Source organism: Ctenopharyngodon idella, chromosome 24, assembly GCF_019924925.1.
Source record: "Ctenopharyngodon idella isolate HZGC_01 chromosome 24, HZGC01, whole genome shotgun sequence".
Taxonomy (NCBI): domain Eukaryota; kingdom Metazoa; phylum Chordata; class Actinopteri; order Cypriniformes; family Xenocyprididae; genus Ctenopharyngodon; species Ctenopharyngodon idella.
The window spans coordinates 9,224,864-9,244,084 of NC_067243.1; the positions used below are offsets into that span (position 1 = coordinate 9,224,864).

Genomic DNA, 19,221 nt, shown 5'->3' on the forward strand with positions numbered 1-19,221 from the left:
ACAATGCAGTTAAGTGTAATTTACTTGGTTCACATTAAGTTTATTTGCTTTGACGTGGTACAAGTAAATAACATAAATTGTAATAAATCGGCACTTTCCTGTCTCTGTCACAGGTTAAATGATAAAGTGGTTGTAATGACATTATTACTTCTTAAAATATCAAGTGATATTTTCAACAGTTAATATACATAGTTATTTACCAAATTCAAGTAGCTTGTTCAGTTCAAATAATCGAATGTTTTTTTGTTTGTTTGGTTTTTTTTTTAAGATATTTTTTGTAAAATAATAATAATAATAATAATACATTTTATTTTTTGTAGGCTTTTGTGAAGGCTGGGGTGACCCGCATTACATCACATTTGATGGACTCTTCTACAGTTATCAAGGAAACTGCACTTACATATTAATGGAGGAAATAAGGCCTCATTTCCATTTAAAGATCTACATTGACAATGTCTACTGTGACCCCATTGAGCATGTATCCTGTCCCAGATCCATTATTGTGTCTTACAACAAACAAGTCATAACGCTTAAGAATCACAATCTCATTGGAGGAGCAGACCTAGAGGTGAGACTTTCTAGATTTGCAATGATTAATGTGTGCTTTGTCTGCATTACAGTGTAAGTATCCTATGTTTTTCTTGTCTCTTGTCCTAACAGGTTATTAAGGATGATGTTAAGTTAAATCTGCCATATGCTTTCAATGGTGTGAGGGTTATAAGCTCAGGCCTAGACCTGTTCCTGAGTATTCCACAGCTGGGTGTTGATATAACATTCGGAGCCACTGGCTTTAGCATCAACCTGCCATTCCAGCATTTCGGAAACAACACACAAGGCCACTGTGGTAAGTCAGCCACCCCCCATTTTTGTATGGATGGTGACACCACAATGTGGATGATATATGAGGGATTTGTTTTTTTGCATTATCCGTCTGAATTGTTTCAAATGATTCTCACTAAGGAACGTGCAACAACAACCAGGCTGATGACTGCATGCTTCCTGGAGGGATCTTGGTGGACGACTGTGCAGTGATGGCGGATTACTGGCCAGCCAGTGGTGTGAACGGTGAAATGTGCACTCCACCAACTGCATTACCTACCGTTGGTGGTGATATCAAACCTACAACTAAGCCATGCCAGGCCCATCCTGAGTGCAACCTCCTCAGCAGCGAGTGAGTTGATTTTTTTTTTTTTTTTTTTTTTTTTTTAACTACAAATTTGAATACACTAGGCTTTGAAAGTGATATTTGCTACTTCTATCTTCTTCAGGCTGTTCGAAGCATGCCATTCCCATGTGTCCCCCAACAACTTCTTTTTAGGATGTCAGTATGATAGTTGTCATATGAGCAACCCTGCCGTGGTGTGTACCAGTCTGCAGAGCTACGCAAGGGCTTGTTCTCAATTAGGGATCTGCATACACTGGAGGAACTACACTAGCCTTTGCGGTAAGTTATAAAAACTATTTTATTAATTTAAAATCATAATGTTCCTTTATCGAAACTTTCTGTTGTACCTTTCCAGATTTAAATTTCTTTTTCTTTCTGATCTCTAGACCCCATATTATTGGAAGCTATAGAGTATTTAAGTGTAGCATTTGCATTTTTTTCCACAGATATTGAATGCCCAGCAGATAAAGTCTTCAATCCTTGTGGTCCAGCTGAGCCACCAAGCTGTGATGATATGTATGCCCATTTATCCACATTTTTAAATAATTTAGACAATTGTGGAAATTAATGTTTAGTTCTGGTTCAGTATTGTAAATTAAGGGATGGGGAAATGGCAGATATGTACTTCAAAATAATCAGTTAATAAAGCCTGTTATGCGGATTTGTTCCTAAATGTTTATTGGAATGAATCTCAGGTGATATGTGTGTAATAAAAAAAAGCTGAAATACTCTTCTAATTGCAGACCTGAACAGAACACCATTATAGTGCCCACAGAGGGCTGCTTCTGTCCTGAGGGCACATTGCTCTTCAACAAGAAGTCAGGAGTCTGTGTGAACAAATGCGGTAAGTGTGTGCGTGCTTTAGGCATTCAAATTGAGTGTGCCTTTCTGCATCATCCTGCAAGTCTTAGACCCATTTTGTATCTTTCTGATTTTATTTTTCCTTTTTTGTTTTTAGGATGCCTGGACTCCTCTGGGACACCACGTGAGGTACGGCAGTGTTTAAAACTGTTAAAGGGTTAGTTCACCCAAAAATGAAATTTTTGAAATTTGCACTTTTTGAGGTCCAGAAAGGTATTAAAGACATTGATAAAAGAGTCAACAGTAGTTCAATCTCATAATATTAAGATTGAACTACTGTTGACTCCTTTATCGATGTCTTTAATACCTTTCTGGACCTCAAAAAGTGCAATGACGTTGCTGCCTATGTGTGGATCAGATACCCTCGGATTTCATCAAAAATATCTTAATTTGTGTTCCGAAGACAAACGAAGGTCTTACAGGTTTGTGACGACATGAGGGTGAGTACTTAATGACAGAAATTTCATTTTTGGGTGAACTAACCCTTTAATTCAGCTGTTCACTCAATATTAGTATTTCATTTCATAGTTATTAAACTTCAAGGTAATTCCAGAATGCATTGCAACAAGCTTTGTGAAAAAAAAAAAATAATAATAATAATCCAAGATGGCAGGTGGCGCGAGAGAACTATTAGAATTCATTCTTATTATTCATTCATTACCGAAAAATATCAATATATATGTACCAATATTCTTGTGTATTTTTATGCTTACTAGAGTTAAATTTTAGCTTAGTAATATACTAATGCCAAGCTCTTTATGTGAGTTTGCTATTTGTAATTGCATCGGAAGTTCAAGCTCAATATTTTGATTAAACATTACAGTGAAAAAAAAAAAAAACAACCAAAGAACTTTGCTGTATGCATAGATGTATCATTCATAATTTATAACATGCATTTACAAAATCAGTTGGGTGAATTTAAATTTCATGCCAATTTTAAAGAATTACTTAGCTGAATAATGACCAGACTAGACATTTAACTGAATCCTTTTGTTTGTTTGTTTTGGCAGTTCGATGAGGTTTTCGAGTACAACTGCGAAGAGTGTATCTGTGATAAGGCCAGCAAATCGGTGATCTGTAAGCCCAAGAAGTGTCCTGATGTGAATCCTGAGAGCTGCACTGAGCCTGGCTTTGTGCTGGTCAATGTCACCAATCCTTCAGACCCATGCTGCAGCAAACAAGTTTGCAGTAAGATGAGCTTTTTACAGTATTTTTAAAGGGGTTTGCTTTAGGTTTGCATCACCTAAGTTTCCTCTACTCTGTTATTTTTATGTAGATTGTGATGTCAACATGTGCCCACCTTTGGATAAAAAGTGTGCAGTCGGATATGCGCCAGTCCTGGAAGTGCCTAACGGAAAATGCTGTCCAGAAATCAAATGCGGTATCACTATTATTCACACTATATTTTGGTGTCATTTGCTTGTTTTCATCTCATATACTGTCTGTATCACCTTAAATATCATTCTATATAGCTTTATGTTCTTTTGTTTTTTGCCTCCTTAGAGCCAAAGAAAGTGTGTGTCCACAAAAACATTGAGTATGAGGTAAAACTAAAATGAAAATCTCCGAAATATAATTTTTGTTTGATTAAATAATGATTAATGAAAGTTTTACACACTCAACTCTCTCTCCCCTCACTTCCCTCAGCCTGGTACCGACATCCCCGTCGTTGACTGTCAGGAATGTAGCTGTACATGGGATGTGGATCCTAAAACGCAGTGGTTCAAGATCAAATGTGGATTTGTGCAGTGCAATGAGGAATGTGATCCTGTAAGTTGTTTGACAAGCTTTTGAATGACTTGTCTCAGGAACATGTACAATTTCATTGACTTCATTTGATGTTGGTTTTCCCCAGGGTTATGAATATGTTGAAACAAGCTTTGACGACTGCTGTGGAAAGTGTGTGCAAACTCACTGCATCGTCAACATCAATGGCTTCACTCAAATACTGCCGGTAAGGTCAAATGTCAAAAGCTCATTCGCCTTGAGGTGTTTCTGAAAAGGACAAAAGGCCTAAATAAATATTCAAGTTAAATGGAAATTAAAGAAATAGGTATTAGAATTTAAAATTATTATAAATGTAAAAAAAATGTAACCTATCTTCATGTAAAAAAACTTTTTTTCTTTTCTTTGGACACAAAATGAAACTGTTCGTGCTGCTTTTTTCCATATAACAGAAGTGAATTGTCATCATCAGGGTTAAAAAAAAAAACTCGAACCTGGACAAAAAAAGCATTATAAAATTAGTTGTGCACTATATTGCAAGTTTTATTTTGCCATTATTCCCTGAAAATCTAAATCTAACATTTTTGCACTGTCCTTTAACCGAATTTGACCTCTTTTCGTTCGTAGGAAGGAGCCACTTTGCCCATTCCAAACCAGGGCTGTGACAAAATCACGTGCACTAAAGTTAATGGACAGTTCATCGCCAACAAAAACACAGTCCAGTGTCCTCCTTTCAACATTTCCAACTGTCAGCCTGTCAGTACTTCATATTTCACACAAACACACATTTACATGTTATACTGACCAATCATGGTGATTAAATCATATTGATGACATTCTGCTTTTGTGATTCTCTCTACAGGGCACCATTCAGGTGACAGCTGATGGCTGCTGCTATGTTTGTGAGTATTTTTTAAAAGAAAACAAAGCATATTTTTGTTGATTTGAGTTGATTATTAATGTGTCCATGTGTGTTCAATTGCCTGTGTTTTTAGGTGTGGACCAAATTAAAGGATGTCAAGTACAGACCGTTCACGATTACATAACTCACAATGACTGTCAATCAGAGAAGAAAATGGACCTGACATTTTGTGGTGGAGATTGTACCAGTTTTAGCAGGTGAGTACATGCAGACTCTGTTACGAAACCTACATAGGCAGTATACTAACTGAAACACCCTCATAAGAGACCAATTTGAAATGCTTTACATGTTTTCCTCTCTTTCTCGCATGCACAGGTACACAGAACCTGGGTTGTCATCTTGTAGCTGTTGCCAGGCCAAACGCTCAAGTAATCGCACAGTGAATCTTGATTGCGTAAATGGAGACGTAGTAACCCACACATACATCCATGTTGAAGAGTGCTCCTGTAGCACAACTAACTGTCATGAAATGGGAGCGACACTCACTGAAAACGTCGAAAGAAAACGCAGCTTCGGACTTCCGTGAGCAGCAGCAGTGAATCATTGACCCAAACTCTCTGAAAAACTACTCTCAAGTATCTTTGATCAGAAATTAATTTAAATTGCACATGCTTTCTTTAACATTTCTTAAACTATCTATAGAGCTTTTCATTTTTCTTTGTTAAATGTGAACTCTTTTGCTTGCTTGAAATAAAAAAAAAAAACAATTAAAAAGGCATTTTAAAACTAAATTCATGGGTACTGAGTCTTGCATTGAGAATATTTATGTATTCCTATTGAATGCAAACTGGAAAGATACTGTACATTTACAGCATTTCATGTTGTAGCATAACTGTACAGTGTACAAGACACAATGAAACGTGGTTAGCATCTAATCAGAAGTGCAAATACCAATATGTTTATAAATGTGTGCAGGGGCAGACTGGGGCAAAAAAGTGGCCCATCACACCCAATCCGCAACACACCTCACCATAAAACCCACCAGCTCATTATGCACAGAGCAATTTTTTACACCACTTTTTATAACATAAAAATATAAATGCTATTTATACAGAAATATAAACGCTATTTTTTTATTATTATTATTATTGAAATGCTTTTTAACATGACTGGCATACTTCTTTATGTTATTATTTGTCTTTCCTGGTGCACATGGCAAATAGTAAATAATTTTGAAAAAAATGTCAAATCTCTTTTCCATTCAGGGAAGTTTAATATCACTAAAGTTCAATACCTACCATTAAATCAGTCCATATATAACAATGCTCTGGTATGGTCTATTAGACTTAGAATGTGGTGCAGAATGTGGACTGTTTTATGGTGCCTTTCTAGTGGGGTACAGTATTTGTCCTTTCAGGAGCTTGACAACTGTCATTTTATGGAATAGAGCTCTAATTGTGGAAAAGTGTAAAAATTCTTATGTTTATGAAAAATACAGCATATTAGAATGATTTCTGAAGGATCACGTGACTGAGGACTGGAGCAATGATGCTGAAAATTCAGCTTTGATCACAGGAATAAATTACATTTTACAATAAATTCACATAGAATACATTTGACTGTATTTTCGATCAAATAAATTTCGCCTTCCTCTTTCAAAAACATTAAGTCTTATTTCAAACTTTTGATCACCAGTAAAATAATGCATGTGATCTCAATTAGCAAATTATATTTTATTTTAGACACTTTCCTAACACGGGACATAGGCTACTTCAATATGAAAGTTGCCGGTTTTGCCATGTTTTAGTTTAAGTTTGAGAATGATATTGAGTTTTATGAATCATTTTCAAATGACTGTGAAATTACTGAAGAAATCCTGACCACAGATAGACTACACAAACACAAACCTCGGCTCGCATTTTTCAAGCATTAGTGATGCCCGGCTCGTGAACGAATCGTTCTTTTGAACCGGTTCTTTTTAGTGAACCGGTCGAACCAGTTCACCAAATCAGACTGAATCGATCCAAACAGTTCACATCTCAAGTCAGCAATGATCCACATTTTTTTAAAGTTACTCACTTTCGGACATGCCTGACAGTCCCTCTGACCAGAAATAAACCAATATCCCGGAGTATAAAGTTACTCTAGTAACTCAAACACACAGCATGAACAGACATGCTGTGCTGAGAGAACTGATGAGAACGAGCAGCTGATACTGAGCACGCGTGTACTACCGAACGTACAGTTCTCGAATCACAGTACAGAACCGAGAACTGTTTATTTCGGACACGTTCGATACTGAGAGCCGAGCATTAAAAAGTGCCGCGCTGTTCGGTTTCTGTGGACAGTAAATCCCGCCTCCTTATGTAAGTTTAAGTATAATAATTCTATGGAATTATTTTTGTGTCAATAAAAATTAATGTAACTTTATAAAACTGAACGTAACTTTTCCAGAAACTATCAAACATATGCCATTACAAAAGAAGAAAAACACAATGACAATTAAAAAAATGCACAAATCAGTCACACAAATGTAACATGCTTTTCAAATATGCTTCATTCTTTGTGATTTTCAAAGATTTGTTTTTGCAAATCGTGGATTCTGAATGCGTTGCCACCAGAGTTGGGTATTAACGCATTAAAAAGTAATGCGTTACTGTATTCTAATTACTTTTCCTAATAACGCAGTAATGTAATGCATCACATTTTAAATTTATGTAATTTGATTACAGTTACTGATGTCAATAAAATTACGTTACTTGCGTTAACTATTAGGAAAAATATTAGGTAAAATGCATTTCTATTGCATTTGTTGAAGCACTTAAACAGAAAGCATTCTACAACAAAACTCATTGCCAAGGAGGATACCCGCGCCCAAGACGAGAGCGCTCCAACCTCGCCTAAACAAGCTAGATTGGATTTTTGTTCAGGATTGGGAGGGAAGGTAACTTCTGAATAATACTGCTCAATACTGTTTTCAGATGTTATTAGAAATGTTTTCAATTTAAGGCATTTTTTTTACTATCTTTAATGCAGCTACATACAAATGTAACCGGGTGACGTATGGGTTTGGCACTACAACTCCCATAAGTCTTTGGGGCAATTATAAGAATTGCGTCATTACGCACGGAAGTATAGCGCGTCCTCGTTTCATTCATTCATTGACTCTGGAAATAAGCGTGAGCTTGCATCAGGTAATTTGGTCTTAATAGTTATTTTAATGTTTTAATTGAGGGCTGTTCCTTTTTTGAGCAATGAGACATTTATATTGCTTCATGCTGCTCATGCTTACAATTGTTTGTGTCTCTAGGTCACCTTTATGTGATCTGAATGCGGGGCATAAGGCAGTCGTATATATTTGTTTTATCGAGGTAATGGGTTTATGTAAAGATAATAGTAGGTTAATTTGGGTGGGCAGAAAGTCGTTTTATCTTGTTGTATTTCAGAAGCCCTTGTGTGTTGATGGTGATTGGCCTGGTGATGCAGTCTTCAGAGTGTTGAATGAGTTGAGAACGAATTGGGTAACAAGTATTATTTAGTTTTATTTATTTATATGTTTGAAGGTGGTTGTTTTCATGAAAGTTTGTTTTGTAGGTTTCTTTTAAAGAAGAACCGTCTGGTTGATTTATTCTTCCCTTTTCTTAAATCCAGTTAATTTAAAGGTATTTGATTAGATTAAATAATTTGATTTATGCAAATGTGTATTTCAGTTAATAAAAGGTTTTTATTTTGCAGGATTAGCACGACTATTGTTACTATTTGTTTTCTTTTCTTTTCTTTTCTTTTTTTCTGGTGAATTACCCTAATTTTCCTTTTGATGTTGTGTATTCATATTATTGTATATTGATACATTGTATAACTGATACATTTTTTTTTTTTTTTTTTTCCTTCTTCCTTTTAGTTTTTCATTATTTCCGTGGCAGCTGCAGGGTCTCCTCCAAGGGTGTGACTGGCACTGGTGAGGTGGTAGGCATTCTTTTGTGATTCCTGGTGATTTATTTATCCTTTTGAGTGCCGTGGATTTTGTGCTGTATTTGGAGTGTGTATTGCAAGTAGTGGCTCTATTTTTCTACACACATATGGTTGTACCCTGTTGGAGCCCTGCGGTTCGTCATAAATTTGTTTTGTTTTTGTTTTTCCTTGCTGAATGATGTGTACCAGTGTTCTAAACATTTAATTGTTTTTATACAAAATTTGGTACTTATTAATGTGAATAAAAGCTTGTACAAGCAATACATTTTCACTACAGTCTGTGGCCAGTTATTCACCCACTTGTGGTGGGTTTCACAAACTTAAACACAGTTAAGCTAGCACACACATACATGCTACATACAGCAAGGAATGATGTAGATAAGACCACATACTGTACAGACAAATTTAAGGAGACTACAGTTTTCATTGTTACGCAGGTTCTAAGAATGTTAAGTTTTATGTTCTAGTAATGCATTGGAACTTTAAGTCAAGTTGCTGTTTTCATACTTCTGTAATATTTTTTTGATTCAATTTTTAATTACGGAAAGAACTATGAGTTTCACTTTGTGGTGTATTTTTGTAGGTTTTATAGGTTTTCAAAGTAACTTGAATGTAAAGTAATTAGTAATCTGATTACTTTTTACATGCAGATCAGTAATGCAATCAAATTACAATTTTAATGTAGTAATTTGTATCGGATTACTTTTGAGTAACTTACCCAACACTGGTTGCCACAGATTTCGCTTGCGCTTCGCAATTTTTCGTTTGCTATTTTTGGCGCACATCTCTCGTGGGGGCGGGCTTAACAGCGATCTACTCTGATTGGATAGTGAGTTTTTGATGGATAGCTGCTCTCTGACCTCAAAGAACATCACTCAGTGGCGTGCATTAGAAAGCTGTCGCGGTGATTTGTGTGCAATACGTCGTGCTTTAATGTAAATAATATTTGACTTTCGGTCGTCCCTTAGTCTGTAAAGATGAGCTCTCAGGAGAGACACGGAGCGGCATTATCTTCCTCCTCAGCTTGTCCCTCAAGGCAGCTTCAAGTAAATTTGTGTTACTAAAGTAATCAATAACATCGAAAAATTATGTATAGTGTGCAACAATTCTGGCTTTGACACATTTATTGTTTAAAAACGTTTTATGTATATCAAGATACAGTGTATAGATATAAATATAAAATAGAAATAATCTTTGCTTAATCTTTTCTTTTAATGCTACTTGTCAGGACTAAAGACAAATGTCACTTTTCCAGGTAGGCACTGATGGTATATAAATTATAAAGCTTAATTAGTGTAAAACTGGTTTGCTAGTCCTTATACAGGTGCTGGTCATATAATTAGAATATCATCAAAAAGTTGATTTATTTCACTAATTCCATTCAAAAAGTGAAACTTGTATATTATATTCATTCATTACACACAGACTGATATATTTCAAATGTTTATTTCTTTTAATTTTGATGATTATAACTGACAACTAATGAAAATCCCAAATTCAGTATCTCAGAAAATTAGAATATTACTTAAGACCAATACAAAGAAAGGATTTTTAGAAATCTTGGCCAACTGAAAAGTATGAACATGAAAAGTATGAGCATGTACAGCACTCAATACTTAGTTGGGGCTCCTTTTGCCTGAATTACTGCAGCAATGCGGCGTGGCATGGAGTCGATCAGTCTGTGGCACTGCTCAGGTGTTATAAGAGCCCAGGTTGCTCTGATAGTGGCCTTCAGCTCTTCTGCATTGTTGGGTCTGGCATATCGCATCTTCCTCTTCACAATACCCCATAGATTTTCTATGGGGTTAAGGTCAGGCGAGTTTGCTGGCCAATTAAGAACAGGGATACCATGGTCCTTAAACCAGGTACTGGTAGCTTTGGCACTGTGTGCAGGTGCCAAGTCCTGTTGGAAAATGAAATCTGCATCTCCATAAAGTTGGTCAGCAGCAGGAAGCATGAAGTGATCTAAAACTTCCTGGTATACGGCTGCGTTGACCTTGGACCTCAGAAAACACAGTGGACCAACACCAGCAGATGACATGGCACCCCAAACCATCACTGACTGTGGAAACTTTACACTGGACCTCAAGCAACATGGATTGTGTGCCTCTCCTCTCTTCCTCCAGACTCTGGGACCCTGATTTCCAAAGGAAATGCAAAATTTACTTTCATCAGAGAACATAACTTTGGACCACTCAGCAGCAGTCCAGTCCTTTTTGTCTTGAGCCCAGGCGAGACGCTTCTGACGCTGTCTGTTGTTCAAGAGTGGCCTGACACAAGGAATGCGACAGCTGAAACCCATGTCTTGCACACGTCTGTGCGTAGTGGTTCTTGAAGCACTGACTCCAGCTGCAGTCCACTCTTTGTGAATCTCCCCCACATTTTTGAATGGGTTTTGTTTCAAAATCCTCTCCAGGGTGCAGGTTATCCCTATTGCTTGTACACTTTTTTTCTACCACATCTTTTCCTTCCCTTCGCCTCTCTATTAATGTGCTTGGACACAGAGCTCTGTGAACAGCCAGCCTCTTTTGCAATGACCTTTTGTGTCTTGCCCTCCTTGTGCAAGGTGTCAATGGTCGTCTTTTGGACAACTGTCAAGTCAGCAGTCTTCCCCATGATTGTGTAGCCTACAGAACTAGACTGAGAGACCATTTAAAGGCCTTTGCAGGTGTTTTGAGTTAATTAGCTGATTACAGTGTGGCACCAGGTGTCTTCAATATTGAACCTTTTCACAATATTCTAATTTTCTGAGATACTGAATTTGGGATTTTCCTTAGTTGTCAGTTATAATGATCAAAATTAAAAGAAATAAACATTTGAAATATATCAGTCTGTGTGTAATGAATGAATATAATATACAAGTTTCACATTTTGAATGGAATTAGTGAAATAAATCAACTTTTTGATGATATTCTAATTATATGACCAGCACCTGTATTGGCTTCAATGTCCTAAAGGGCCTGTCTTTTTTTTTTTTTTTTTTTTAAGATTTTATTGGATTTTAATTACACATTAATACTTAATAGGCATTGTTTATACCTGCAGGAACAAGTGCAACAAGACATTTTACAGCATATGCTGACAAAGTTTAGCTTGATTTTTCAGAATGAAACTTTAGATTTGAATTACTTCCTGGATACTGCTCAGCAAAAACTGGATTTGGCAATTACTGCATCAAATCATGTCAACATCCCAGAAGCTTTAATTATGGGTCTACAGGAGCTAATCAACATAATTCATGTAAATGTAAGTTCTGAAGAAACTTCAACAACTGCATCTGATATTGTAACCTGCCCTTGGGGAAACGTGGGACACCCACGTTTTTGCCTCAAGTGGGCCGAACAATTCAACTTTAAGATAGTTAGCTCCACATCAGCTACATAAATTCATCAACTAACCATTCAGAAACGTCCTGTTGCATTCGACATGTCACTTCTTCTTGAGTCCCTCCATCATTGTCTGACTCCAGTTTGAACATAAAGGCTGAACAGTTTCTGACATTTTCAGTGAGTCTGCATGAGGTAATGGGCACAAACACGAGCTCTTGAAACTCCGCCCTCTTCTTGGGAGAAGCAGCTCATTTGCATTTAAAGGGACACACAAAAATAGAGCGTTTTTGCTCACCTTCACAAAGTGACAAATTTAACATGCTATAAAAAATGATCTGTTGGGTATTTTGAGCTAAAACTTCACATACACACTCTGGGGATATCAGAGACTTATACATCTTGTAAAAGTGGCATTACATGACCTTTAACCATTAGTCTTCATTTCATTTCTCAAATCAGCTGCTAAATGGTTTATTAATAATGTACTTTATATTTATTTTACAGGTTTTAGTAGTGAATGTTATTTTTAATAGTTCTCTTCATACATGTACACAGAAGCTGTAAATTATTCACACCCAGCCGTAAATATAAAATTCATTAAATACATTTTACCAAATGTTTCATCAAACATCGTTCAGAGAGGCAGAGGAACTGCCACTCTCACAGACACACACACACACACACACACACATCACTGGACTTTTGTAATACCAGGTCAGCATTTTTTCTGTCACATACGAAGGCTGGCACACCCTCCCTGTAGGGTGGGGAGAGAAAGATGAATAAGAAATTATATAAAAGAGGGTATGAAAAGAAATCCATCACTACTGAAGCTCTGCCTGTAGACCTCTCTCACCCCACCATGGAGTGGAGAACATCTACAGTCTGGATACTGCTTCTGGCGCTTATTGGCATTCAGGTGGATTCAAAGAATGGTAAGAGTTCTTGAGGGTGGCGTCTCATTTATTTTATTTTATTTTAATTGAATGGTTTTTATTATTTTTAATAACATAATATTTGTTTAGACAAACCTTTTCCCATTGTATATTTGTTATTGCAACTAAACAACAAACAGAAAATAATTAATTCAAGTTCATTCAAAGAAGGGTAAGGGTTAACTTTTAGTTAAAACCTCCTGTACTTGAAATGGTTCTTGAGGGGGGTGTCTCATTTTATTTTGTTATTTAATTTAATTTTATTTATGTAAAATGGTTTTAATTATTTTTTGTCTAAATCCTGTCTGTATAAATATAATTGTTACTGCAACTAAACAACAATCAGAAATTGCTTGATACTTAATCGAATGATTAAGTATATTTTCAGAGAAACGCACGGCTAAAGTAGTTCTAGGCAGGTCTTGACCGCATTGCAGTTCCATATCACTGCGCCAAACGATTTCAGTGATTTCCATAGGTCCTTACAACCGCAAAAGAAACAAAACCCAGATGAAAACGACTAATAATTGTCATGGTTTTTGCCACAAAATACGTTTTATTCTGTCTTTAAAGCGCATACTCTCTCTTTCAAACGTACACACGACACGACTGTACGGACACACACTCGCACAAAAACGTTTGGTCAGCGCTGCTCTGACGGATTAATCAGTAAAATAGTTTAGCAACTTAAGATACATGACTCACCAGCGAGGTAATAACTGTGCGGTTCTTGAGATAAACTTATAGTTTAGCTATTAGTAGAGACACTGCTATCGTTAGAGACGCACAGATCAGGTAACGTTAGGCTAATTCACATATGATGCTTATTCTCTCTCTCTCTAACTGCGTTAATAACTGTATCAACTGTAACGTTATTCTGCTATCAAGGCTCAAGCCTCAGATACTAGCTCTGAAATTACGTTTTGGAATTAGCAACGAAGGCTTAAGATGAGATGCGTAAGAAACTAGTTCCACACACAAGAGTGTTTTAAGGACAAAAACCTGACAAATGTCTTGAAATACACCATCGAAACAGTGTCTTGAGGTGTGGTAACCGTAGTTTAAGCAGAATATTTAACTCCGCTTCGCGTTGTGGCCGCATTGATAACACATACGTCGGGCCGATGTTGTCTCGATGGACAAAGTTTCATCGGCGGGACGTAGCTCACGGAGCGTTTGCTCATCGGGAAAATGTCGCCGAGACGTCGGCCTCTGATCGCGAATGCTCTCCGGCCGATGTGTGGACGATCCAAAGCTGTAAATACTGGCCGCTGTGCAGGGGCTTTCTAGGGCCTTTATTTATTTAGGCTGAACCTTTCAGGCTACACCCAGATAGCACACTGACACAGAATCAACCTAGCATCGATGTTTCTCACGGCATCAAAGACCAGCGTCAGACACGACATTCAAAACTAACGGAAAATAGACGCAGATGGTTTGCTTACTTTATGCTGAAACGATGTTGATTTCAGTTGAGTGAAACACGATGTTGATTTCAGCTGAGCTGAAGTTTTACAGTTAACACATTTTCGTTTTTGAAAATCTCAAATACTTAATACTAATAGATAAATGAGCATGTTTATGTAATAATCACACATCACATTCAGTTAACATTGTTTTAATATTTACAAAATACAGTTACAGATAGCCTGCATGTTTAAGGCATACATCCTCCTATATACAACCCGTCAATATGACTAATAGAGAAGGCATTTACATTCAGATACACGCAGAGGTATACAGAAAATTACAGGCTAAACAGTCTCAAGTTAAAAAATTAAAAGCAATATTTACTCATGAACAAAACTGGTCATGTTCTTTTGTACCAAACATGTTATTTTTATTGGAGCACTAAAGGAGATGTAAGGCAGAACATCAAGAGACTGACAGCCTCAGTCACAATTCACTATCAGTTTCTTTTCTAATGGTGACTGAGACTAAGTGACTCTCTCCTTTTGTGTTCCACGAAAATAAAGACATATGGGTGAGTAGATGGTTTATAAAGAAATCTTACCCTTGAAAATGGAGGACAGAAGAATATAGCAGATGAATTGGTTTTCCTTTGTAATTAAAATGTAAGTTCCTCGCTCTTGTATTATCAGGAATGTAAACTCCTTGGGTGAAAAAGGTGACAAAGATGTAACCCACAATTTCAATAGCATAGACAAAACTATTTTTAATTACTTTTTAAAAAAATACATATTATGGGCCAAAAAAGAGGTTTAACCCACACTGAAAAGTCATGAAATGCCCATGAGAAGGATGCAATACTAGAGAAACCGGAAAATTAAAGTATGACCATTGGACGAGAAATACTGATTGGGTCAGCAGAGTCCAGTCAATCCCTCATTAACAACTAAATATCACTTGTTTAGATATTGATTATACACAAAATGAATAGTTGTTAATAAGATAGACGTGGTTTGTCATTGGTAAAATGAGAATCAGAATATTGTCTCAAATTATGCATGTGCTGTATAATATATAGTATTATTGTAGCAAAACTGAGCACCTGTGACAGTGGAATTTGTAGAGAATATTTCAGTAGTCACTGAGAAAATGTATTAGGATTTTCAAACTTGTAGTTTTCTTTTTCTCTCTCACAAACACAACAGTTAAATTTGTACTAATCTTATTCTACGAATTCAAATTATTAAACTCATAGGCTCAAATTTTTGCTGATCATTCAAATAAATGACCTGTAATGAAAAAAATCCTATCATCCATAAAAATGGCTTCTATCCCTCTCTAACATAGTCTTAAATATTAATTGTAAAATAGTAGCATTTATAATAAATAATTGGCTATTTTTCATTTCTTGCCAAAACCATAATTCTACAGTGCAAGGCAATTTCGGGGTGGTGCTGTGTTGATTACTGATTGATTAATAACGACAAGAACATGTTTATCACTGGATAGAGCACGTGTTGGAGTGGGATGTGACATACTATTGTGTCATATGTGAGATCTCGCATATCGGTTCACAAATAAAATCTGTCCATGACTTCACACTTTTGATACAGGTGTGCCACAACTGCAGAATAAAGGTGCGGTCACACTACGCTTTTCATTCCATTGACCTCCATTCATATGCACACAAATGCGGGAGACCAGAAACGCAAGCTCGTGCAAAAAGTTTGGTTTGGAACTCTGACCTGCGAATTCACATCACACGACTGTGTAAAGAGTACAAAATCGCTACATGTAGGTGTGACCTCTTGGCTAAAAAAAAAAAAAAAAACGTAGTAAAGTCGAGTAGACTGTATATTTTTATACTTTGAATATACTATTTGTTAAATGTTGAATTCATGTTTATAAAAAGACTCTGCAGACGTCATATCACGCCAGTTACAGTGTCTGAAGAAATTTTGCATGCTCAAAGTAGTGTGTCCGCAGCTTAAATGTGAGCATATGAATATCTTAATTTCTGTTTCGAAGAATAGGACTTGTGCACCACCAGAAAAGAATTTGAAAAGGTTTAACTGTTGTGTTGTTTGTAAGAGAGAAAGAGAGAGAAGTTTGCAACTTCTAAAAAACATTGTGTGATTATTCTTTACAACTAGAAATCCCAGTGTCACAGGTGCTCAGTTTTGCTATAGTAATACCCTCACAGAACATGGTAGTAATCAGCCATCCATGCAAAAGCAGAGGTCGGTGTGGTGTACTGTTGGTACATCTGTCCAGGCCAAGATCTGATGTCTTCATGCCTTCAGCTGGGGATCCCAGAGACCCTGCAATAAAAATAGTAGAGTTCAAAATCCATTGTACATGCCCATTACAAAGTATCGCATGGTAACATAACTCAACATTCCAGGTTCAATTTAACTTTAGCTCAATAGACGATATTTGTAGCATAATATTGCCCAAAAGAAACAGTTTTGACTTGCACTCTGAATATTCCTTTAATATGGCATTTTGTGAGAGGCCTTGTCACATTTTCTTCTATAAGTAATTTTTATTCAAAATTAATGATTAATATAAAATATAAAGAATTCATGCATTTACAAACCTCATTTGGATAAATATGATGGTTTACACAGGAAAGCCTGTCAGTTATGGGCTGTAATGAAAAAGAAAAGACACATAACATATATACCTCTCAAAATAGTCTAACACAGATAGACTAATACAGTCTCTTGATCTGGGTAGTGGCAGCTATTGGGGAAACTCACCATCTTCATGGCATCAAGGCCTTTGTCCTGAAGAATCTCAGCGCCAAACGCTGGGGATCAGATCTCATCTGGTAACAAGAGCACAGCCATAATTGTAAGAACTCTAATGACATCTTTAACCCCTGATATTGTATTGGTGATTCAATTCATACATTTTAGAGGCTGAGTATGAGCAGTGTGTAAGCTGACCAGATTTATGTGAAAAATAACTTAAATGCCTAAAGTTCTTGACCCCCTGAACCAGTCAGCATTTAAAGTATTTAAGTATTTGGTAACACTTTACAATAAGGTCCATTAGTTAACCTTAGATACTAATACATTATTAAAATTTTGTTAACATTAGTTAATGCACTGTGAACTAACATGAACAAACAATGAACAACTGTATTTTCATTAACTAACATTAGCGAAGATTAGTAAATACAGCAACAAATGTATTGCTCATAGTTCATGTTAGTTAATAATTAACTAATGTTTAACTAATGAAACTTCTTGTAAAGTATTACCAAATATTTAGTAAAACGTATTTAAGAATGTATCAGTAAAAAATACATACAAATAAATAACTCAAAAAAGACCTAGAGAAAATATATTAATGACAATAACATCCTGTTATCATAATAGTTTATCATAAATACAAACAATATAACATTTGTCACCTAATCTAATTTCGCTGATTATTTTACCCTAAAGGCTTTTCACAGACACTCTCACTGAAACAACCAGGGGTTAAAGGGTTAGTTCACCCAAAAATGAAAATTCTGTCATTAATTACTCACCCTCATGCCGTTCCACACCCGTAAGACCTTCGTTCATCTTCGGAACACAAATTAAGATATTTTTGTTGAAATCTGATAGCCAGCAATGACATTTCCTCTCTCAAGATCCATTAATGTACTAAAAACATATTTAAATCAGTTCATGTGAGTACAGTGGTTCAATATTAGTATTATAAAGCAACGAGAATATTTTTGGTGCGCCAAAAAAAACAATAAAATAACGTGATAGCCGATTTCAAAACACTGCTTCAGGAAGCATCGGAGCGTTATGAATCAGCGTATCGAATCATGATTCAGATCGCGTGTCAAACTGCCAACGGCTGAAATCACGCTCCGAACAGCAGATTCGATACACTGTGCTCATTGTGCTCCGATGCTTCCTGAAGCAGTGTTTTGAAATCGGCCATCACTAAATAAGTCGTTATTTTGTTTTTTTTGGCGCACCAAAAATATTCTTGTCGCTTTATAATATTAATATTGAACCACTGTACTCACATGAACTGATTTAAATATGTTTTTAGTACCTTTATAGATCTTGAGAGAGGAAATGTCATTGCTCCCTATGAAGGCCTCACGGAGCCATCGGATTTCAACTAAAATATCTTAATTTGTGTTCCGAAGATTAACGAAGGCCTTACGGGTGTGGAACGGCATGAGGGTAAGTAATAAATGACAGAATTTTCATTTTTGGGTGAACTACTGTCCACAGAAACCGAGCAGCGTGGCGTTTTAATGTTTGAAGAATGCGAGCCGAGGTAAGATAAGCAGCTGAACATGATGCAATACAGCAATATTTGCTGTCTGTTAATGATAAAAAAAAGTTAAATGATGGACATTAATTTCCAGGGATGCAAACTACTTCTGACCTTTTCGACTTCTGACCTCAGATTTGAGTGCCATTTACGTTATTCGTCACACAATGCACAAAGAAACATTAACGTAGCAGTTTTCAGCATATCAGATAAGAGTGAATGTTTGTGTAACTGTTTCCAGGCTTTCTTTAGTAATTTCACAATCATTTGAAAATGATTCATGAAACGTAAAATACCATTCTCAAACTTAGACTAAAACATGGTAAAACTGGCAGCTTTTATATTGAAGCAGCCTTACAGTTGCAAGAAAAAGTATGTGAACCACTTGCAGAATCTGTGAAAGTGTTAATAATTTTAACAAAATAAGGGAGATAATACAAAATGCATGTTACTTTTTATTTAGTACTGTCCTGAGTAAGATATTTTACATAAAAAAAAAAAAAAAAAATAGCTGAATTTCTTAAAATGACCCAGTTCAAAAGTTTGTGAACCATTGATTCTTAATACTGTGTGTCATTATCTGGATGATCTACGACTGTTTTTTTGTTTTGTGATGGTTGTTCATGAGTCCCTTGTTTGTCCTGAGCATTTAAACTGAGCTCTGTTCTT

General features: G+C 36.2%; 2 long non-coding RNA genes across 3 annotated transcripts; one reads left to right on the plus strand and one right to left on the minus strand.

Moving 5' to 3' along the window:
- Positions 1 to 7,747: 7,747 nt before the first annotated feature.
- Positions 7,748 to 8,861, plus strand: LOC127507550 (uncharacterized). 2 transcript variants are annotated; one of them, XR_007928372.1, is made up of 2 exons: positions 7,748 to 8,275; positions 8,515 to 8,861. It is a non-coding gene; the product is annotated as an uncharacterized LOC127507550 (long non-coding RNA). The 2 variants fall into 2 exon arrangements; XR_007928373.1 differs by having other exon boundaries at positions 7,748 to 8,134.
- Positions 8,862 to 14,451: 5,590 nt separating this feature from the next.
- LOC127507552 (uncharacterized) lies at positions 14,452 to 17,661 on the minus strand. Its single transcript, XR_007928375.1, has 3 exons — positions 17,022 to 17,661; positions 16,859 to 16,909; positions 14,452 to 16,580 (listed from the first exon to the last, which is right to left on the minus strand). It is a non-coding gene; the product is annotated as an uncharacterized LOC127507552 (long non-coding RNA).
- Between the last annotated feature and the right edge of the window lie 1,560 nt (positions 17,662 to 19,221).